Here is a 24,667-nt window from a genome sequence, read left to right on the forward strand (position 1 = left end):
GAGAAGTGCAACATGAGCCAGCAATGTGCGTCTGCAGCCCAGAAAGCCAACAGTATCCTGGGCTGCATCAAAAGAAGTGTGGCCAGCAGGTCAAAGGAGGTGATTCTGCCCCTCTACTCTGCTCTCATGAGACCCCACCTCAAGTACTGTGTTCACCTCTGGAGTCCTCAGCACAGGAAAGACATGGATCTGTGTAAGCCAGTCCAGAGGAGGGCCACAAAATCAGAAGGCTGGAACATCTCTTCTATGAAGACAGGCTGAGAGAGTTGGGGCTGTTCAGCCTGGAGAAGAGAAGGCTCAAGGGAGACCTTCAAGCAGCTTTCTAGTACTTTAAGGGGGCCTACAAGGAAGCTGGAGAGGGGCTTTTTCCAGAGGTCTCTAGCAATAGGACAAGGGGTAATGGCTTTAAACTGAAAGAGGGTAGATTCCAAATAGATCTAAGGAAGAAATTGTTCACTCTGGGAGTGGTGAAGCACTGGAACAGGTTCCCCAGAGAAGCTGTGGATGCCTCATCCCTGGAAATTTTCAAGGCCAGGCCAGATGGGGCTTCGAGCAATCTGGTCTAGGGGAAGGGGTTCCTGTCCATGGTAGGGGAGTTGGAACTTCGTCATCTTTAAGGTTCCTTCCAACACAAACCATTCTATGATTCTACAATTCTATGTTAAAGTTTACATGTTGTTCCTTGGTTCAGTACAATGCAGTACTGACAACAATTAAGTAACCATAATGTCAACTTTTTCATTGACTGTTATTTTTACTAAGTAGCATAGTCAGTGGACATTTATTATTTTTAATTTCATTGGCTCAAAATACTCTATAGAGACTGATCTTTAAAATAATACACATATTTTCCATGTACATTTATAAAGGAACACTGCCCTCTTCTGTCAAAACACAATGAATCTCTGTAGAGGCAGACTTTATTTTGGAAAACCAAACTGGATTAGAACCGATAAAAAATATTATTTTATATAGAAATAAAGACTATGTTCAAATAGCATATTTCAAAATGTTCATTTCCATTTTTTTGTTCTTTCTACTCAATCAGTAACATTTCTCTTCTCCACAGTTGAAAGAGATATTTCAGAGCACTTACGAACATAGAGACAAACTGCAACAGTTTTGTTTAATAAACGCATCAAATTCATCAGTTACTTTCTTGTGTGAGTAGCTTTACATATGGCAGAAATTTCACAAATACGAGTTCTTAGTTTTTCTTCTTTAGATATTTATGTATTGTAATCTCCGATTAATATAGGCATGTTATTTTTTTGGCAGCTTTGTCCATTTCCCCATATTTTGTAATATTTTGTTTTCTCAGGGCAGGGGAATAGGATAATTTAAAATCTTGTGAAAACCTGATAACTTCACTAACATTCAAAAACATTAATTTTTCAATAAAAAGCAATATTTCATTCTCAAAACTTGCACCAATATCTTTCATCCATGTTGCTCTGAATATCCACTAAACTGTGCCACTAATATCATTAGGTACTTATATTTACTTATTGATCTGTTAAGACAGTGACTAATATCCTTTTCTTTTTTTTTTTTTTAAAAAAAAAGATGATCCAATTCCACAGAAGCACATGCAGCACCACACGCCATGAGAAAAGTCTATACAAATAATGTAATTGGACAGTCTCACTCTGTAAAACCTATCATTCTGGTCTTTCCTTACTGGTTGCATTACCATACGCTTACATGAAAGCCAGCAGCTCTTCACTACCCTGCTCTGCTCTCTGAAAGAAGAAACTGAAAATACCACCGACAAACTTTCTAAGTTTTCAGAAACTCAGTTTTTTTTTCTTTATTTAGAAAGACAAAGTTTTCAGTTTTTTTTTTCTTTATTTAGAAAGACAAAGCAATACACCTCCCTTAAAAACAAACAAACAAAAAATCGAACAAACAACAACCACTGTGGGCCTACTAGTGCATTTCAGTAACAGAGTTATCATCACAGTGGTCAACACAAGTAAAAAAAACATTCACTGCTTTTGCTAAGGAAAATAAAGAATAAAAGTTAGCTTTACACATAAAAAAATCAGTACCTAAGATGTCTCTTGAAAATTATGGGAAATCCAAGACAATAAGGAAAAAATTAATGAGTTTTCACAAGCATTTATAAACTGAAAGTTAAATCCATTCCAGGGTATTTTGACATATAACTTTATAATTTTCCATAAGGCAATTTCCCTGCATTATTGCATTAAGATATTTTTGATGCGATTTGTATCCCATTCCTTCAAAGACTTGGAATTTAACTTCATTTAGCAAAATCTTTGAGACATACCTCATTGGTTCAAGACATTCTAACAAAGAACCTCACCTCACCAAAGAACCTTTCCAAAAAAGTTACCTTTCATAACCTGTACCTTTCTGCAGATGTGCACAAATATTACTTACCAACTTCAAGATCAAATTTTGGAAATTTAAACAGAAGATTGTCACAAACATCAAGTTCTATACTAAAACACATTTTAAAATTATATAAAGACATTGCAATTAAAATTTCACAATAAAGATAAACACGTTTCACCAAATTTTCAGTAAAGGTGAATATTCATGCTGCAATCATGAATGTGAACACTTCCACAAACAAAGGAATACAAATGAGATGAATTGCGTATCCATTTAAGTAAGTGAGTCATTTCAGGCTGGTCTAACATCAACCCAGGGAAAAGTAATTCAAATGTGTTTGACTTTCAGTATGGAGTTTATTTCCACAAGTTTTCAGCCTACCTAAAGTACATGAATAAAGCGACAGAATTTTCCTCCTACATTTTTTTTCTCCGTATAATTGTACACAGGTCTATCTTTTCGTTGCTCACAAGCCCCCTGTGAATCACAGATTACAGACTTTCAGAGAACTCTACAGAGAATAAATATAGGACAAAGGATGTCTTATTTTTCTGGTCTTTCTCTCGCTGTTCACAGCAGGCAGTGGGACTGTATTTTACCTCTTATAGTTTCACACTGGCACTCATTGCTGGATCTAAACACCCCTTCCCTCCCACTGCATCATAAGACCATAATGTTACAGGGCTACATGAGGCCCTAGAAATTAATTCTGGGCAGGACATCATATTAGCTCTTCTAAAATTTGTCTCCCATTAATCATGTCCATTAACATAAAAGCTTCATTAACCTGATACTCTAGCAGGACATTTCCGCTTAGCAGCCAGTGGACAAATTATCACTGACACCTGGATGAGGATAAAAGCAACACAGTTATCATCCGTAACTATCCTATTCACACTGGGCAGAATAGCAGCTGCTTGTTGAGAGTTATGTCTGAAAGGTGCAAGCAAAACAAAAGCAGAACCACAGTCTTATGTTTTGCCTTAAACACACTGATGAATCACCCAAATAGGGTAAGAGAGAGTCATTGGCCTTTACGGTTTCACCCTCAGTGTTCCTCCCTTCATTATCCCTCACCAGAGGTATAGTTCAAAGCAAAACAGCAAGGTCTTACTGCAACCTCGCCAAGAGACCTTCAACTGTTCTAAAAAAGAGTCTAATGTTTTTAAAGAGAGGGCTAGTGTGAAGCTGATTTTAATGCTGACAGTAACGGCATGTGATCTTTCAAGGTTTCTGAAGTAGAAAGACCATGAGTATTCCAAACAAAACTCCTGAGGAACAAGTGCCATCTTTCACACAGTGCATTTCAGCATTTATAAGCTGTAAAACATTCTAAAATTTTAATTTTATGAAAAGCTATTCTTTATAATCTATTCTTTGAATAATATATTTGGACCCAGAAGAACCAAACGAGAAGAAAAACAAAAATAAAGACTGGGAAAGCATATCAGGAAAAGAAAAAAAATACGTATTTTGTTAATGCAAATTTTTGTAAACAAACTTTATGGATAAGGATCATACAATTGTAATACATGCTAATACTAAGCAATAAAAGAAATGGATTTTAAGCAGCCAGAAGAAATATGTATATGGTCAGAGAAATAGGGAAAACTAATATTAGTGAGAGAGAAGAGACAGCTGCATTTACATTCAGAAAAGCCTCAGACTCCAAGCCAAGAAATTATTTAGATATTTGAGGGCCTAGAGAGCACAAAGACTGTCTATGTCTAGATTCTTTTTTAAATTGTGTAATCTTTTCAGGTCAAGAAAGCAAGAAAACCAGGATGTGTCCAATTCTCATCATTTATCCAAATCCTATCCATTGTAGGAAAGGCCAATAGGAAAAAAAAAATACATAAAAGATAGGTAACAATAAAAACAACAGTACAAGAGATCATGCCCTTGTCAGATTTAATATAATGCCTGCTACAACTTTAAGTAAAGTCGATCTCCAGTGTGATAAGGTTTAATATATGATTGAAGTTTTTTGTTGTTTCGCTACTCTTAAATGTCAGACTAAGGCAACAGAGAGACCCATTTCTAACAAACATGGAGGCTGTCAAGCAGACAGTTAACCAGCCAATGTAAGAAGGAAGAATTTGCAATTGCAGCCTTTCTCATAAATAGTATGCCTTCACAGAGAATGCCACACGGCACAATGGCAGCACACAAATGTAAAGTCGCTATTTTTAATAGACCTCATAAAATTACTGTATCACAAAGATCAGCCTTCTGGTGTCTATTACATATCAATTTACAAGGCTAACTGAACTATTCATGTAAGTTTTCTTACCAACTTGATTGAAGATGTTGATACTGATCATCTTTTATAATTATGAATGTTATTCCATTACACCACTCACCATAGAACTGCATATTGTTTTCCTCCCTTAGAATTTCTAATCCAGAACTATGTTTTGGCAAATGTGCCCGGTATTTTACTCAGGAAGTCTCCTAACCATTGAGAGTAACTAGAATGCAAAGAGTGAGGCATTTCTTAGACAAAAATGTGTGAATAATTTATGAAAATAGTTCTTGATCTGAAGGTTGTACAAAGTATATAATAACTTTAAAATGTCCATTTGTTATGATCAATGTCTCTTTCTGTTACTAAAACAGTTAGACATGTTCCTTCTATTTAATTTTCCCATTATAGCTCTTCAAAATGTAAATTATCCATATTTTATGAGAAAAAAAACAGGTATTGGAAAGCCTCTCTATATAATACCTCAAATATGATCAAAACATTCATCATTAAATAGCTTGCAGATCTCATACAAACTAGTTACACAATGTTGGACATATAATGCCAAAACTTTTTAAAGAATGTGGTGTTATTTTAGAGTATTTCCTTTGTTTGTGCTATCTTACTTCACTACCCTCTCTTCCCCTCACTGTGTCTTTCAAAATCACTTTTGTAGTAATAGCATAGCTAAAGAGAATGCAACATGTGTCTTGTTTGATTTTGCACTCAGGCAAAATAAAAATAATTATTCTTGCTTTCTTCACAGGCTGCTGAGAAACTATGGTATACAATCCTTACCCTGAGGGAAAGGTAATGAAACAGTTAACTGGAATAACTGCAAAAAATAAGCAGTGCATGCAAATACATATGAAAACTAGCTGAGTTTTTTTACACACAAAAAAAAAAAGCCATTATCACTCATAGACAATGGCTAAAATCTTCACATTCCAAATCTAAACTTCAAGCTCCCATTGAAATAGAAAGGTAGGAAGAAAGTATATTCCTGATAAGAATGCTTTAAATAAGTTGTTGCAATGATCTTCATCTATTCTTCATAGATTAAAATTATTTTTATGGCTTACAGAAGCAGAGAAATTTGAATGTGATCAGTCACTCAATAGCAAACCAGTCTGCACGATTCATGCAATGCAATGTTTGTTTGCTTACGATGTGTTCTTGTAATAGTTCCACAAAGAGAAACAAAAACAGGTTCCACAGAGACAAAATGTAGGTTTTGGGATCCACTTTGTTTATTATTCACGTATCTTAGAAAAACGTACGTCCAGCAGTGTATGAGATTAGAATATTGCCTATGCTGAGACTTAAACTTGAGTTAGGCCTAAATTTTAATTTAAAATGTTCCTGACCAAGAGCTTAGCTGAATGATCACAGTCAAATAGACTCAACATTTATTAAATACTTTCTATTGGATAACTTCTTCATATGATTGCACCAGTCTTCGGTGATTTCCAGGTAAAGGAGTCTTTCCTCCTCAGAAAACTTGCACAGCTCCCCACAGTGTATAGGACCACAGCGGCCAGGCACAACGTCCTTGGTGCTCCCATCTGCAAGTGTGCTTTTGCTGGTGACCCAGTGAAACTGTTTTAATCAAGTAGCAAGAAAACTTCCTGGACTACAATTTCATAACTAAACAGGCAGCTTGGGAATAGGAAGAGCCTCTTTCCACCTCTTGTGCCATGAAAGGTCGGTTGTAAAGGCTGTTTACTGTATTCAAGACACCCTCTTGTCAAAGGGTGATGAATTATTATAAAATGGTAAACCATGCCTTCGGTATGACTATGCGCACCTCCGTTTCCCTTGTCAAGGCAGTTTTATTCTCACCAAGCTGCCTTTTAGACTACCACAATTAGGTTTTAAATCAATTTGTATGCATAAGTGGAAAATATTACTTCAAATTAACTTCCAGAGGCGCTGCAGTGCAATCAACAGGGTGCTGGACTGGGACACAGGGACCAGTTTAATTCTGGTTTTGCTATCAGCCTGATGGGTAACCTTGAGCAAGACACTTCACATCTGTGTGCTCCTATTAATCTTTTAATCTATTTAAATTGTAAGGTCTTGGAAAGGGCATTGTCCCTTGCTTTGTGTTTGTATGGTATTTAGCACAGTAGGACCTGCTGTAATATGCTGCTGCTGTAATTCATAAAACTAAACAGTTAATACAAAAAAGCAAATAGGTGTAAGAGACCATACAGAGTTTCACAATTACTAAGGACAGAACTGGACCCAAAGGATTATTAGGTTTTATTATGCAACGAGATACACACCAAACATTTTATAAGCAAAGTTAAACTCATCTGCAAATTAATTTACAAACATGCAGTCTTCATATTACCATATTATTAAAAAAAAAAAAAATCCTAGAAAGCAGTGTGATGTCTGTCCCTTCCCCTTTTAAGTTTATTTTCTAAGCTAACGAAACAAAAGAGTCCCTATTCCTCCTGGCTCAGTAATCAGCCTTGAAAAGTCAAACTGGCACCTGAAAATCAGACCAGATTCTTTCTGTCTAAAACATGATCAATACAAGTAATGGCTGCACTTCCAGCACACTTGACATGCGGTCCACCACTGCTAATTACATGAGCTAGAAAATAAATCGGGGATCCTACCATAACAACCCTGTACTGCTCATAGCTAAAATTGACATCAAAACTGATAAAGAGGATCCAATTATTCCTTTGCACACACACACTCCTATCTCTGTGAGGGTATCCAAGGAGAGCTCTTGGCCCATATGACAAAAATATATTGACAGCGAGAGGTTGCCAATTTTTATATACCAGCAAGTAACTATTCTCACATATCCACAGTTAAACTTAGCACACGGAACACCATATAACATATGCAGAATGTAAATGATTGCAAAGAATTCCCTCAGGTTAGAGTTGCTTTAAGCAGAAAGCATGCAAATCATTGTAAACATCTTTCAAGACTAACTACCTAATAGCAAGTATGAAACCACACTATGAAACAGTAGTCAAGAGAATCTGTATAAATTAATTTAACAAGATTTTCTAATTTGATATTATTTCATCAGTGTACTGAAATGTTGCCAATTAGTTCAATGCCACAGTCTTATCTAGAATATCTGTTCTTATCAAAGACAATGGGTATTTCCTCTCAGTTTTTAACAAAACTAAAGATGAGCTTACCTGAATAAACTGAATGGCAGTATTAAATGAAAAAGTACTTATTGAAAAGAAAGCACAGAAAGGATAAAAATCAACACATTGCCAGAAATGTCTTTTGTATTCCTGGAATCTCAGTTTCACATTGCTAACAAAATAAATTTTACATATATATTCTTTCTGAAGTGATGCCATAAATTACTAACTGCAAGTCAAACAGGTTGGTCCCTAACACTGTTTCTTAAATATATAAAAAAAAATTTAAACGCAGAGTAAGTTTAAATGACTACCTTTTTAAATGCTGAAGAATATGTTTCTTATACTCTGTAGAATCTCTTCTTAGGAATAGAGTTTTTTAAGCTTTCTAGGGAGGATCATAAGGAAACAGCACTCAGGCAGTTTCTAGACACTACGGCAACATATGCCAACTCAGTTTTGCTCTGTGCTAGTCTGGTGTCCTGACTCCTTACTTGGGTGAACCTAGTTCTGTGAAGAGGGGAGAGGCAGGGAATTAAAAAGCAACCAACAAAGTAACATAAAAAAACCACTTCAGCATACAAACACCGAGTATGGAAGCAAGCTACAATTCCCCTGAGAATCTGCAGGGTGATTCTATTGTCCTTAATTCTTCTGTCAGAATTCCTCCCTTATTTCAGACTTGGAGTTTGGATATAGTTTTCCTAAGGTTTAAATATTTCATTTTATCTTCAGAGGTCACTTTGATCGTCATGAAGGATGAGTAAAACTACCTTGTGTCAAGTGATGTCATCAGAATATTCTTTTTCCATACTTGAGTATTTAGATGCAATTTTTTGCTAATTTTCTCTGCTTTTACTATTCTTTTTTCCAAATGCTACTGTGCTACTAAACCCAAAGATACAGCAGAAATAAATTACCATTAATAAAGGTCCATGTCCATTATTATACAGCACTCTATTACTCATCTTTTAAAGGCTGTTACACAGCTCAGCGTAAAAACTGCAGCTACGTCACATTTTCTTTCTAGTTAGACATAGAATAGAGATAGAATGATTGAGGTTAGAAGGGGCCTGTGTAGGTCCTCTGGTCCAAGCACTCTGCTCAAGTAGAGCAACCTAGTGCCTGGAGTTGCCCAAGACAATGTCCAGATGGTTTCTGAGTATCTCCAAGGATGGAGACTCCACAGCCTCCCTGGGCAACCTGTCCCAGTGCTCAATCACACTCTCAGTAAAAAAGTAATTCCTGATGTTCAGAGGGAACTTCCTGTGTTTCAGTTTGTGCCCATTGCTGCTCTTCATGCTACTGGCACTTCTGAAAAGAGGCTGGCTCCGTACTCTTTGCACCCTCCCTTCAGATATTTATTTAATAGATTTCATAGATTTCATAGATTTCTATGTTGGAAAAGACCTTAGAGATCATCCAGTCCAACCGTCCCTAATCCCCATTAAACCATATCGCTAAGTAGTTCACTCACCCTTTTCTTACACACATCCAGGGATGGGGACTCAACCACCTCCCTGGGCAGCCTATTCCAGTGGCTGACAACCCTTTCAGAGAAGAAATACTTCCTAACATCCAACCTGAATCTCCCCTGACTAAGCTTATATCCATTTCCTCTTGTCCTATCACCCAACACTAATGTAAAGAGCCCTTTCCCCACCTCCCCACCATCCCTTCTCAAGTATTTGTAGGCTGTAATCAGGTCTCCCCTCAGCCTCCTCTTCTCCAGGCTAAACAGCCCCAACTCCCTCAGCCGCTCCTCATAAGTTTTATTTTCCAGCCTCTTGACCAGTTTAGCCGCCCTTCTCTGGACCCACTCCAGGAGCTCAATATCTCTCTTAAAGCGAGGGGCCCAAAACTGGACACAATATTCCAGGTGCGGCCTCACCAGTGCCGAGTACAGGGGCAGGATCACTTCCCTGTTCCTGCTGGTCACACTATTCTTGATACACGCCAGTATCCCATTGGCCTTTTTGGCCACCTGGGCACACTGCTGGCTCATATCAAGCCGGTAGTCAACCAACACCCCCAGGTCCTTCTCCACCAGGCAGCTCTCCAGCCACTCTTCTCCGAGCCGGTAGCGATGCTTGGGGTTTTTATACCCCAAGTGAAGGACTCTGCACTTGGCCTTATTAAAGCTCATGCCATTGGCCTCAGCCCAACGATCCAGTCTGTTCAAATCCCTCTGAAGGGCCTCCCTACCCTCGAGCAGATCGACACAGCCTCCCAGCTTGGTGTCATCCGCAAACTTACTGAGGGAATATTCAGTCCCCTCATCCAGGTCATTGATAAAGATGTTAAACAGAACTGGACCCAGCACTGAGCCCTGGGGAACCCCACTGGTGACCGGTCTCCAGCTGGATTTAGCCCCATTTACCCATTTAGCCCATTTACCCATTTTAGCCCATTTAGTTGGGCTTTTTCCCCCCTGATTATCTCCCTACATGCCCTAACTTCCTCCCTGTAGTCCTCCCTGGACGCCTGCCATTCTTCCAAGACTTATAGACTTCCCTTTTTCTTTTGAGGTGTTCCCAAATCTCCTTGGTCATCCAAGCCAGTTTTCTACCCCGGCGACTCGATTTCCAGCACACAGGGACAGCTTGCTCCTGTGCCTCCAGAATTTCCTTTTTGAGGGGTAACCATCCCTCCTGCGCCCCCTTACCCTTGAGAGCTGTCTCCCATTGGACTTTATTAACCAGACTTCTAAACAGTCCAAAGTCTGCTCTCCCAAAGTCCAGCTTGGCCGTTTTAGCGCTCTCCCTCCTAACTTCCCCTAGAACTGAGAATTCTATTATCTCCTGGTCACTATGCCCCAGGCGTCCTCCAACCATCACATCTCCCACGAGACCTCTGTTCATAAACAGCAGGTCTAGGGGAGCATCTTCTCTAGTCGGTTCACTGACCAGTTGCGATAGGAAGTTGTCCTCCACACACTGCAGGAATCGCCTAGACTGTTTTCTGACTGCCGTGTTATACTTCCAGCAGACATCCGGTAGGTTAAAGTCACCCACAAGGACAAGGGCTATATACATTGATAAGATACCCCTTCCAAGCGTTCTTGTCTCTAGCCTAAACAGTTCCACCTCTCTCAGCCTTTCCTCAGAGGTGAGATGCTCCAGGCCCTTAATCACCTCAGTGGCCTGTCACTGGACTCTTTGCAGTATGTCCATGTCTGTCTTGTACTGGGGAGCCCAGAACTGGACACTGCGCTCTAGATGTGGTCTCACAAGTGCAGAGGAGAAGGTAAGGAACACCTCTCTTCACCTGCTGGCAACGCTCTTCCTAATGCAGCCCAGGATACCATTAGCCACCTTTGTGGCAAGGTCATATTTCTGGCACGTTTTTAACCTGATGCCCACCAGGAATTCGAGCTCCTTTTCTGCAAAGCTGCTTTTCAGCCAGATGACCCCCAGCATATATTGGTTCTTTGTTGTAGAGTAAACTAAGCCTTTTAAGACTTTTGTCATACACAGAAGTAGTGCTCTTAATTTCTTAAAGATTTAATCATAAATAAGGTAAATTCTCTCTTTTAAATGTAACAGAATTTTCCTGGAGAGTATAAAAAACATTGCTGGTATCCACTTAATGACAAAGGTGAGCAAGCTTTGACAACCGGAAGTAGAAAACTTTATAATAGTCACACCTCTATGAGATCTGAAGTGTAATTTTCTTTGGGAAAGATACCTTACCAGATTCAGTGTGTTAGACATTTTGGAGGCTGACATGTATTAGAGTTTTAAAACCCTTTTAGAGTTCCTAAAACTAATTATCTACTATTCCACTATTGCTACTAGACAATAGATTCTAGATGTTGCTTTTACATACCTTTAATTGTTGGAAATCATAAATATCTTTCTTTCTTTCTTTCCTCTGCAGTTTTGTATTTATCCACATTCAGCTTCCTTCAGCTTCCCAATCGCCATGATCTCCTGGAACATATATAGTTTTCTAATGAAAGCAAGATTGGCTTTTTAGTCAAAGTGTTTGTTACTGGTGGGTGCTGTTCCCCAAAGGCACAAAAAAGAAGCATTGTTTTAGTTACGTGACTACTTTTGTGATTTTGTCCACTCTTGAGCTTGTGAATTAATCCGCTCTACCAGTGCTAGACTGCTGAACTGTTCTCAAGTAACCTTACTTTCTCACTGTAATTATCTCTCAAGTTAAAATAAGAGTGTTTTTACAAATATTATTTTTAATAATTTTGGTCCCAAACACTCTACTTTCTGTAAGTTTTATAAGGATAAATAACATGTATTTGCAAAAAAACACCACTTACAGGAAGAGGTTGAAAAATTATAATTTAGTGCCTTAAGTGTAATAATGTCTTGCAAATAATTCTTTTGGATGAAATTCTGATCTTATTAAAGTTAACCAACTTTTTCCTCAGTGAAGCTCAGATTTCACTCATTGACTACATGGGCTTTATTTATTACAGTGGATTTATACATGTACAAAATAGTTCTGAAGATCAGGCCATTAAGCAAGGATATACTATGACCTATTCAATTACTGAAGCTAGAAATTGATTCTGGTGCAATACTGCCAGCTTGTCTCTGTTTTACATCAAGTAATTCAATTCATGCAGGATAAATATGAAATTCCAAGGAAACAAACTCTCTGTTTAAACTTCAGTGATTTCAGATGTTCTAAGAACAGTGAGCACAAACAGGCTGCACATATTAGAAGTGCTATGATCCTGCAGCATATGAGCAGAATCCTAAGAAATATCCCACAAAAAACATTCATGGTAAAAAAAAAAGAATTTATTATTTCTACTAAATTTTATACTTCAGAACTCAGGCTGGAATTTGAATTGAAAATATTAAAATAACACTAAATACTATACTTTTGATAGGCAAATAATGAGTACATCTTGAAACAAAAACCTTCCATTAAAAAAAAAAAAACAAACACCACAAGGAACACAAAAAAATATAGCTACTGTTTATGATAGTATAACAATTTTGGAAACCCAGAAAGATGTTAAAAAACCTCGGGTAAACGTCAGATCAACATCTGATCAGCTGGATGCCTATGCACTCTGAAGCATTTGACCTTTTGCCTGTCATTAGTTTATACCATCTTCCCCCACCATGGGAAACAGCAAGGTGCCTATAAAAATTTCCATCAGCAGCACTGAAGTTATTCCCTCCCCATGTGATTTCTCTGATTTAATGGCCATGGAAAGTTCCATAAGGTCATTAAACCCCTGTAGTTGCTAGCATCCTTCAAATGCCACAGAAACCAAGATTTGATTCTATGGACCAGTAAAATAGTTACTCATTATCCTCAACTCCTCTGCTGCTCATGTCTTGCTTTTGACATAACTAGGATGACAGAAAATATTTTTCCTGCCCAAAATCACCTTTTTGTACCTGTCCCTGTATGTTTCATGAAGCCATGCATTACCATCAGCTCATACTAGGGAAAAAGAACTGGCTCAGTTAATGTGATTAGGGTCATGAAACATCTGCAAAACGGTCAAATTATTCCCACTTCATGTTCAGAATTACAGCTACTTAATTTTCTAAGCAGAAATGGCAGGGAGTGTTATTTGTTTGTTTTTACTACTATTGCCTATTCTGTGGAGACTATATAAACTTCAAAATGAACAACTACGTAATAAAATAGCAAGTACAGTTCTTTTTATAGGGACACCTATATAGAAGAACTTTGTTCAGGCTAAAAACACTTAAAAAACCCTACTCTTCTAGATGGAGCATAATTCCACTTGTTATATAGGAACAACATGTAACAGGTAAAGCTGTACAACTTCTTCCTGTCACCTCTGTATGATCACTTCCTATAACTCGTTCCATGACAAGAATCTTGTAGAGCTAACGCAAAATATTTTACAAGACATTTATAACTGGAAATCTTCTAGTATTAATAGAATCATTTCCCTGAGCTACATCATATTTATTTTCTTTTAGGTGAGATTGCAGAAATCTAGAAATTGTAAGATGGAGCTCTAGATGTACTTTCAGGAATATACATTCACATAGATGAAAAACATGTAAATGAGATATACATATGCGCACACACATATTTTCTTTTTCATAGGCATTGAAAACGTACATATGTTGTGTGCAGTTGTTTGTAGAAATGCTCTTGACATAAGAGTACTGAACAAATTCAGTATCTGCTGGCAGGAAAATTCTTATAGGGTACCCTGCAGCGACAGAAAGCTCCAAAAGCATTTTGCTCAGCATTCTAGTGTTGAACATATAAGAATACATGAAGCAAAACCACCACAACTTCCAAATATAGACTATTATCCTTCCTTTTTGAAGTGATCTTGAGCTGCCAAACTTGAATGCGAACCATCTAATACATTTCAAAACGTTAGGCATACTAATAACTGAAAGGTAAAGATGCAACTTAATTAGTATAAACCATATTGCAGGTGGGAAGATGAGACAGGCCTTATAAAATAGTACTTTGCCAGTATCCCTCTGATAACATTACTACAGAAAGCATGTGGGTTTACTTCAATAAATACCAACATCAATAAATTATCATTCTTTTATTGCTAAAACTTGAAGCAGTTTTCTTACTTCAAGAAAGAACAAAAATGTAAGATGAGACAAAGATATTTAAAAAGATAATCTTTAAAAATGAGTAAAAAACAATAAAATTGTGTTCTCTTGCTACTTTGTACTGGATGTTTTTTTCCTCTCTATAATAGGACCTTTGCCTTTGCCTCTGCCTCATCTTTCAGAAGATCGAAGAGGCAACATGCACACACACATCTGAGAATGGTTATGCAAACTAGATAAGCCAACTGCTTGGCAACATGTTTATTTCAGTATTTTTATCAGGCAAGGGGGCTAAGTTTGAGCAGCGCTACACTTTCATGTCCTGTGCTTGGATAAGCAGGTCCTTAGGGAGACCCCCTAGTGTGTGGAGTTGAAAGAGGCGTTGGAGGCAGAGAAAGCAACACTTCTGATGCTTCTGCCATCTCTCCATGGCCTCCTCCACTGTTTCAAGCAAATGCAAGTGAAGACTAAAGTCACTGTTTGAAAATCTTTACTACAGAACAGATTTGAAAACTTGTATTCACAGCAGAAGTTCCCCTACCTAGGAAGAAAAGCCCTAGAATAATTACTGGAGAAAGACAAGTGAAACAGAACAGAGGTCTGTATGCTCTAAAAATACCCTAACAAACCAATTGTTTGGTATTTCCGTGTCAAAATGAGAAGCAGAAATCTGTGTGTTTTGGGGGTTTATTTTTAACAGGCCCCAAGACGTATTCAAATATTTGATTGAACTAAATACAACTGTCCTTAACATGGTAGAAAAAGTGAGAGAAAACATTGTCTTTTCATTGCTTCATTACGCAATGTCAGAATCCAATTCTCTCTGACCAGGTTCTTTGACATATTCCATGTATGGAAAGTGTAACATTTAACCTTAAATTTACTTATCTGAAGATCTTTGATGTTACATGGATTTCTGATTTAGCAGAGAGCTACAAAATATACCGAAAACACAACACAAATGTAAGTAACACATAGTAAAATATAGCAATTCCAGCACACAATTCAATCACAGTACCAATGTGATTCCCAATAATATGCTCACTGTCACAACGCTGGGTGTCTCCAATCTCCAGGAAGGAATATGGGGGTTGAAACCAGTTCAAGCCCACTGCACTCATCAAAATTATTTTGCTAGTTGTCTAGTTTTTATACTCTATGTTAGGCTGAGTCATGCATTGGCTCCTATCCCATGCTGGTCTGGCTAATTCAAGGAGACATTCACACTCATTCAATGAGCTCAGGGAGAAACGTACACCACCAGCTGATCAACTCAACTGTTGATAACCATTTATCTTAAACAAAGGCCACCTTCCAGTCCCCTTTGTGGTAAGATAAAGTCAGCTTCTTTGCAACAGATGTGGTCAGTCACATCCTGCATTATTCTCTGAGTTTCATAGACACAACACCCTTGCCCATCTCCTCCCAGCCTTTTTCCATTGTAGGGATCTATTCAGGGAGTCAGTCACACATCTCTGTTTGGCTGTGCTCAGAATGCACCTGCTTTACAAAGAAATACTGTTTATTAGGATATGCTGCAGGATTTTCCTATATATTTTGTTTTATCATCAGCTGCAGCTACTACTATTTGTCTTGTTTTACATTAGTAAGCTTTCACAACATGTCAATATAGTTTCATGATCTTCACAGTGAAAACATGCTTAAGCTGTTCTGAAGCAAAAGAGCACTGCTACCTAATTTCAGCATTGTTTCCACTTATGCCATTAGAAACTGAATTTATTTCTCCATATTGCACATATTTTTCCATATCTGTGGAAGAAAATATGTTATTCTAACCTTATTTTCCTTAACAATTTTCATTATCATTCTGATAGTGGTCAGGAGATTGATTTAAAATAAAAAAGATAATTATTATAATATATCAAGACTCTCAATTACGCTTTTAAAAATTACATATCTATCTTTCTCTCTCTTTGTCTCTTCTTGCTGCTTTTCAAGTCATGATTACCGGCAAAATTTCATAAAGGACATTGGCAACCTCATAGTATCAATCATATTAACAACATTCCAATTATTAGTAGTGTTTTAGTTTCAGCCTGTGAAGACAACCTCCAGAACCTCATTTTAACCATGCAGAATTCTCCTAATGGCACACGTATAGATAGTTAGTTGCCTCAGAGCACAACCCAAAAAACCTTCACAAGCTGCATGAAGCTGTTTAAGCTAGTAATGGGAAATTCTGATCTCAAGTCCACATCTGAGAACTTGTGTTCTGCTATAGAGTTTATGAAGGACTATAGAAGTGTAATTCCATTTATTGAGAGCCAGAATAGCTGCACAGAGGAAAGATAGAGTCTCATTAATAATAACATCTTAAAATAAAATAAGTTTTGGTTTTGATGTGAATATGTTAAGAATACATTCTTTTCCACAGAGTACTAAGAGGTTTTATCCTAAGATTTCACTTTTCATAGACTAGCTTCACCTCCCCTTATTTTTCCTGCATTTACCTTCTGTCAGTAAGGAGGTGTTCTGACAAAAGTTAGTTAAACATACTATTAAATGTTTCGCCTTAGTACTTATTTGATCTTATCTAATGGTCTGTACATTGCCAGAGGTTTTTTTTGGCATCTATGAAACCATCGAAATTTTTCTGATAATAGATTACAAACACTTTATTAAGCAGAAGAAAAAGTGCAGACCTAAGCACTAACATCACTAAAAAAAAAAAAAAAAAACAAAACCAAAACAAAAAAAACCCTCACAAGCTGTGTGACAATCTTACTGTAAAAGTTGCTTATAAATATAGGTAATCCTAGGAAACCAGCTTGCCAAATTGGAATTGGCAATTTATTTCAAAACATATGATTTTTTTTTTTTTTATGAATCCTTAGTGGTTAGAAAGAATATTTAAGATCCTCAGAAGTAACATGCTGACAGAAAACGTTCATGTTATACAGAAGTATCTTTGTGCAAATGACCTAGAGAAAGACAAGAGACTCCATCCCGAGCTCTCTTCTTTCATTTCCATAAAGGTCCGGACATGCAGACAAACAGATCTGCAAGACTGGTATGGTGTCACGACAATCGTTTTCTCATTAGAGCACTTGTTCACCACTCGGCTTTCCTAACTGTCCCGAGATGTTTTGCACAGTACGCATAATGAGCTTTAAAGTGCTCATAATCGCCCATCACCTGTACTTCCAAGGATACAATCACGGTGGCAGAACACTGTTGTTACACTTATTAGAGATTCAACACCATCCTCAATGGCTTTAATGTCGAAAGAAATGGAGGCAAAGACTACCTTATTGCATCTCGCATAACAACCTTTTATTTCAAGTACTTAAACTTGTCATCCTTATTTAAACACACACCACCTAGTCTTTCTCCCAGTGATGTAAATCTTAGTTACAGCAGACCCAACCTACAGCCCACATTATTTTTTACATTTGAGAAGCAAAAACTCTGGCAGAGTTAAACTGAAATAACACCTCGGTCCCTTTTTTCCTATGCAAAATTCAGCATCACGATACTATTACAAAGCTATAAGATTCTGTGGTACAACCAAATTCAAAAGTAAATCTTGTCTTGACAAAATCTTGGTCTTAATCCTCAAGAATATAAACCTTATGCAGGAGGCAAATCCACTAAGTATCTGCAGCGGGCAAACAGGTGGTGAACGCATGTATCTTACTGCACCAGCCTGCCAGTCATTTAACAAGGGATAAATTGTTAATTACACTCTTCTTTATATTACTTCTCGAGGAACCAAATATACTCTGCCTTTTTATAAAGGAACAAAATATGTTTCTAATTATGCCAAAGAAAAAAAATAACCCTTACATATCAGCATCTGGAAATATCAAAATACTGCTTACAAGAGGGCATTTCTGAACAGCAACTCCTTTGCTGTTCTGCAGTCTTTGTAATTGTGGTCTTTTTGCATCTTCTTCACCTCTTGTCACAGCCTCACCTACCTTTCATTTCCAAAGAACACAGAAGTATTCCTCTTTTGTTCTCTTCATGGTAAACAAGGTAAGAGCCAAGGCTTACTGAAGGAAATATCTAAGTTAATCTTGTTCTTTTTCTCACCTTATTCCTGCTTTAGGGCAGCAGTTACTGAAGCCCCTAAGGGACACTTGCCTGCATGGCTAAAATCAAAGTTCAAGGTACTGGTCCTTGTACTGATCACTAGAAGCCAATTCTCCTCATCTCCATAATAGCACACAGGTTCATAAAGCATGTCTTAACCAGCAAATCTTTGCTCATATTCGCTCGGTGATGCATTAAGACTACTGAGCTATTAACTTTAAAGTCAAACAAAAAATAGCATACATCTGTCGTGACCACATTCTCCCCCACCCCACAATAACTGCAAAACAGGAAGCCACAAAACTTTATCAAATAATATAGAAAACAAATATTTTGTTTAAACAGAAGCCAGTTCACCAAGGGTATTCAGATGACAGCTTTTGATGTGATCTGTCAGAACTTCATCCATCCCAGTTCCATCCCCCCATAAGATCTAGCTGTAGCAGCTCTCCCAGGTAGACTACTATCTCTTTTATGCCCTTACCAGGGAACTGCTGGTTGTATGGGCACCGCTGATCTACCAGATAAGAAGTGACACATGTCCCACTCCTCAGCTTCCAGAAGGAGTCCTGTCCACTCCCAAAAGTCTCAAGGGCCACTTGCTCTGGAAGTTTCTCTTCTTCCAGTCACATGATCTTATTTGGTTGGTTGACAAGACCACTCTCCCTCTGCTGCCACACCCCCCCCCCCCAGTTTACCCAGAAGTACATTAGATGAAGAAGATCCTTCCTCTACATACACATGGACCACCATTTTCTTTTGGCCACCATTTTATGAAAGGGCTCCACCATTTTATGGCAGGCAGCTGCCATTTTGTTAAACATCATACTGCTCTGTGCTCCTTTGGCTGACAGCCATTTCTTGACACCATCATACGCAGGTGGTCTCAGACAGCCCTGCGATTGACTGGCAGGACAAGCTGCCCCTCCCAGGGTACCCAGAAGCACATCAGAAAAAGAAGCCCCCTCTCATGAGGGCCCCTCTCATGGAGGATGCCACTTTTGAAAGCATCATTCCCCATGTGTTTTCATACTGTGTTGTGACTGGGTGCCAACCACTTCTTGACGCTGTCATACCTACATGTTCTCAGGCAGCCCTCTGATTGGCTGCCACTTCCTTTGGACCAGGAAATGCTTCGATATAAAAATACATACATTTATAAACTATATATACACACAGAAAAAAATTTGTATAAAGGAGTAGACGAATATGCATAAATACATATTTCATTCATTTATAAGATACATCATTTTATATATTAATGTATAATTTTCAGAACATACAGTTTGTATGACACATAATATATATAAGCCTTTTCATCACCAATAAGCCTGCCTGCCACACCTCAAAAAGTCATGGACTTTTGTTTACTGTTGCACCCCAAAAAAAGCTTGTTTAGCTGTACTAATTAATGGCCTTGTTTGTAAGTTCGTGTTTGGCTTCATATCCTATAAACAGTAGCCACAGTCTCATCAGCACAGCTAGCACTTGCATGACCACCCCCACAGCATCCACAAGTCTTTGTCATAACACTTTTATCACTGGCATCATGCTGACTACTCCTCTGCACCAGATAATAATCGCAGTCTTTCAAAAGCAATACCCCATTGCTCTTACTGATGTTCTTGTTCTTTCTGCAGTAGATGTGATATCTAACAGCACGAGGCTCATACAGTCTGTGCTCCAAAGCTGAGGTCTTGTTTTTGTAGTAATCAGGACAGCATAACAGGACAATCTAACAGGACAGTCTTGGTTGCATGCTTTGCATCTTGTTTTCGGCATCAACCCAAGAACAAGGAAACATGTAGCACCAGCCTGCACTCTGCAACAGTCTTACAGGTAGCTGTAAGATCCTTCATAAAGATGTGGAAAGGTAGCTCCCAACCCTGAGCTCCCATTTAGAAAAAGAAGAATATTCATCCTGGTGAGAAGCTGTAAGGGGCTCTATACAGAGCTCTCTACGGGGGCAATTCATATCACCTACTGTAGGCAGACATCTTTCATCAGATATTTATACCATTAGTTTTCATGAGAGCGCAGATATACTAATCAAATCCCAAATCTCAGCAGCACTCAGCTGCTCTAGACGACTACATTAATCTTTCTGAATATTTCAAATAAGCAGTAAACAATCTTGAGATCTTCAAAGAAACAAAAACTGCCAAATATTCAAATGTTTTCAACCTTTCTGATGCTTTAGTGTCAAATTTCAAAACCTTTGCCTGCTATACGAAAGGCCTAAGTATATATGTAAAATAGGCTTAAATACATAAAAGGTAAAACTGAAGTTCTTGTGCAGATAGATGAAGAATGATAACCTTCCCTTAGGAATAATGACAAAACTACAGGACCTTGGAGCAGTTTCTTGCTGCAGATGCATCAACAGATGAACTGAGTCAGGCAAGGACTCTCCCTCTTTGGGATGGGAGAGAGACCAACAGCAGGTGCCTCAAGTATATAAGGAGAACGGAGCAAGCTTAGAGAAACACCAGACATGTTTCTGGACTTCTGTTTAGTAGACCTGTTGAACTTCCAAAAATTTGCCCACCAGCTTTTTTCAATCTGCACCCACCATACTCTGGCTCCAATTTGCTCATATTTGTTACACAGATAGCGAAGTAACTCAATGTCTGCTTGGGTCTGCCAACTGCTAGTTACTTTTTTCTCATTTCTTGTATGGGAAGAAACAGTGAGTGTTTGTTCCTCGTTCGTCCTATCAGTTCATGATTTTTAAGATCTTACCCTCTCAGGCATCACTTTGCCAGCAGCCTAGTCCTAATCTAGTTAGTTTTTCCCACAGACAATTAATACAGCGATACGGTAAGTGTTTTGTTTCCTGCCTTTGCCTCATAAGTCTAAAAACTGTGACTTTTTTATTATGACTTAGTGCTTAACTGGATTTTTCACAGAACAGGTAAATCCTAAGATGACTTTCCTGACTAGTAGTAACCAGTTGAGAACTGACTACCGAGTATGGAAAGGTTGAATTGTGTGAAACACACTCATATGTGAAACAGCTGCTGATTAGATCAGTAGCTTTGTGAGAAGGGTAATAAATTAAGTTTTCTGTTTCCTTATCTGTGATTATTTGTATATCTAGATATTAGAGGGAATAATTAAATGCAGTGTAATGCAAAGTTTAGAGGTAAAGTCTAGATAATCAAAATTTTCTATATAGTTTTTTGCAGTTATTTGGGCATATGTTAATACTCATTTCCCTCTCCTTGTTTCCCCTGCCAGAAAAACCCTTCATGATTTTATATGTCACTTCTACTCCAAAAAAAATGAGAGGAAAAAATAGTCGGAGGGACCATAAGCTTCTAGAAATAGGGAATGTAATCAGCTTGTCAGTTCTTTCCTCAAAATACTGTTCCACAGCTCCAAAGTAGCTGCAATCAGATGTAAGCTCTGGCATGTAGCAAAAACTCCTTCAGAGCCAGCAGACTTGTTGGATGATCCTTATGAACCTAGCAAGAACTCTCTCCTCCCACAAACACTCCTCACATTTTGTAGAGAGAAAAGCGTAGTGTAAAGAGACAAGATATTTAAAAATAACTTGATTTATTAAACTGTGGTCTCAAAAAGCCACAGATAAGTATTTCCTGTATCCTTGTTCATGACATGATAGGAGCAAAAGACGTTTAAGATATTTATTTGAGTGAGTTTCTTTCAATAATTTTAGATTCTTACAAGAAATGTGAGATTATTCCCACTGTTTTTTAAATAAATAAATACATAGTATGCTTTTTTTTCAAAAAGCTGCTAATTTCTAGGCCACTACTGCTATGCCCTGTGTCAAGATTTTTCAAAGTATCCAATGCAAATAGAGGCAGCAATATCTAAGTCCTTAGAGATACTATACTCATGTTCCAGGTCAAACTGGTAATCAAGTGAAGTCAATATGAAATTATGGAACTTAACCTTTTGACTTCTTTGCATAGCATTTTTTGAACTTTGCAATTTTTGGGTGACTTTGGGGTTTTTAAGTTTTCTTCCTCTCTAGTCACTAACATGAAGAACTTTCCATATTACTTTTTCAAAAGTGTTCTGTATGATTGCAACAATTTTACAGTGACATTCATGATGAAAGCAGTAGCTTCAAGAAGAGTTGCTTTCTAATCACTCGGCTTACTCCATTGTATTCTCTTTGGTTTATCAGAATGCTTCTAAAGAACAGTAAGACAGATGTAGCATCTCTTCAGTTAAATATCTATTGAAAAACAGAAAAGAGAGTTGGGCCCAGACTGTGAGGAAGAAGGGGAGCGGAGGGAAGAGGAAACAAGACTTGCATTCTCATAAAGGCAGGTCAAACATGGGAATTAATTTGCTTTACCAGTAAGTTTTGAAACATAACTTCTGTGCAGAATTCATCAGAACGAAAGCAGATTTTTTGTAACTAAATACAATGAAATTGTTTTCCAATCAGTTATTTCAATTGCTTTTTGAACGCCTGTAGCAAAAAGTGAAAGTAATAGTTTAACTAAAAATGTTTTCACTTTAGTCCTCTTTGAGTCCAAAATATTAAATGCTTATTTCATTTCCACATAGAAACGAAGTTATTAATTTTAAAACATTTGTCCCAAAGCCATATTTTTGTGAAGATTTAAATACAAGTAGCTCAGCATTTGAAAACATAAAGTTTTTTACTAAAAGTTTTCACTATATACCTTCAAATTTTACATGGGGATTTTTTGGAAATGGCTTTTATTTATAGTAGCACAGTGACATATTTCTAATGAAGACATGTCTTTCTAGTTTCCAATTAATCAGAAACATTACGGAGGGCACTTCAAATGTTACAGTGCTAACATCCTTGCTTATGTTGATTTCTTCCTACCAGGGTTCTAGACTGCCAGCATTTGCCTGCTCTATAATTTCAAGGATTACTGGGCAGGATAGGTTATACCACTTGGCCAAAAGCCTCTATATTTTATGAGGCCAAAAGTGATATTCATAACTTCATACTGTTATATAGTCTGTTTGTAAATGTATTTGATTTTTTCCTCTGCTAGGAAACCTCAGGGAAAAATCAAGCTGGCTGGTGAGAAACAAAGACCTGTGCTCTTCCTCTTCCCAGGCTCAACTTCACTCGTTCATTCCTGACTCCTCTTCTACCTCCTCCCCTCCAAGCCAGGCAGGGGAATGGAGAGTGCGGTCAGTCCGCGACAGTTCCTCTCTGCCATGCCTTCCTCCCTAGACTTTTCCCCTGCTCCAGTGTGGTCTCTCCAGGGGCTGCAGGAGATCCCTGCTCGGGCACCGGGAGCACCTCCTCTCCCTCCTCCCCCGGCGCTCACAGGGCTGTGTCTCACACTGTTCCCCACACACACACCCCGCTCTCCCCACTGCACCGCCGTCGTGGCCGCGGGGCTCAGCTGTGCCCCGCGGTGAGGTGGCTGGAGAAATTTTACACTGAAAAATAGAAGCTGCGATAACATTGAAGTATGTCCTGAGTGCATTGCTGAAAAGAATAGAGTGATAGAGTGTTCCAGTGCACAGGGATTATCTGCTTTTTTTTTTTTTAAATTAAAATTTGAATACAGTTGAACCATGTTTTTCTTGAAGTAGCTTATTTTTCAAAAAAGTTCTAGATATGTTTGCCACAGACTAGCTAATGAATTGTGTGAAAATGGTGAATTCTGACTAAACTGAAAGAAAGGAAAACATTCAAAATGTGCACAATTCCCTCACTCCATTTCCCATATTTCTCTAAAAGAAACAGTTATCTTAATATTTGTTTGCTTTAAAGAAGTTTGATACCTTCTGTGTAACTTTCATAAAAGGGATAGTAGAGCAAATAATGTGGAAATTGCAAAACCAAAAGAGAGAGAGGGAACTTCACAGGCAATCTTCATCTGTGTACGGAGCTTGGCGTTCCATGGTAGCCCATTGGCTGTTTGTGTCCATTGCTCTGGCTGTGCTCCCTCCCAGCTTCTTGTGCACCTGCACCCTAGCAAAGCATGGGAAGCTGAAAAGTCTTTGATTTTTTAGCAACAACCAAAAACATCAGCACATTATCAACATTTTTCTTATATCAAATCCCATGCTAAATCCAAAACACAGTGTTACTCTAGCTGCTAAGAAGAAAATTAGCTCTATCCCAGATGAAACCAAGACAAGCGGTGAGTTATAGATGTGGTTGTGGGCAGCGTATCATTTGCACATGATCCCCTGAAAGGTAGCAATGAAAAACACAAGATGGTTTTCACCTTGTTTCAAGCTCTCAGCCTCAAAGCCTCAGCAAAAATACTGGAGCTACCATATACAAAGGGTGAAAACGTTGCAGTAATTGCTATCAACTCAAGTTCTTAGTCTCACATCCAGAATACAAGGCAAAAATA

This window comes from Tauraco erythrolophus, chromosome 1 (genome assembly GCF_009769465.1).
Source record: "Tauraco erythrolophus isolate bTauEry1 chromosome 1, bTauEry1.pri, whole genome shotgun sequence".
Classification (NCBI taxonomy): Eukaryota; Metazoa; Chordata; class Aves; order Musophagiformes; family Musophagidae; genus Tauraco; species Tauraco erythrolophus.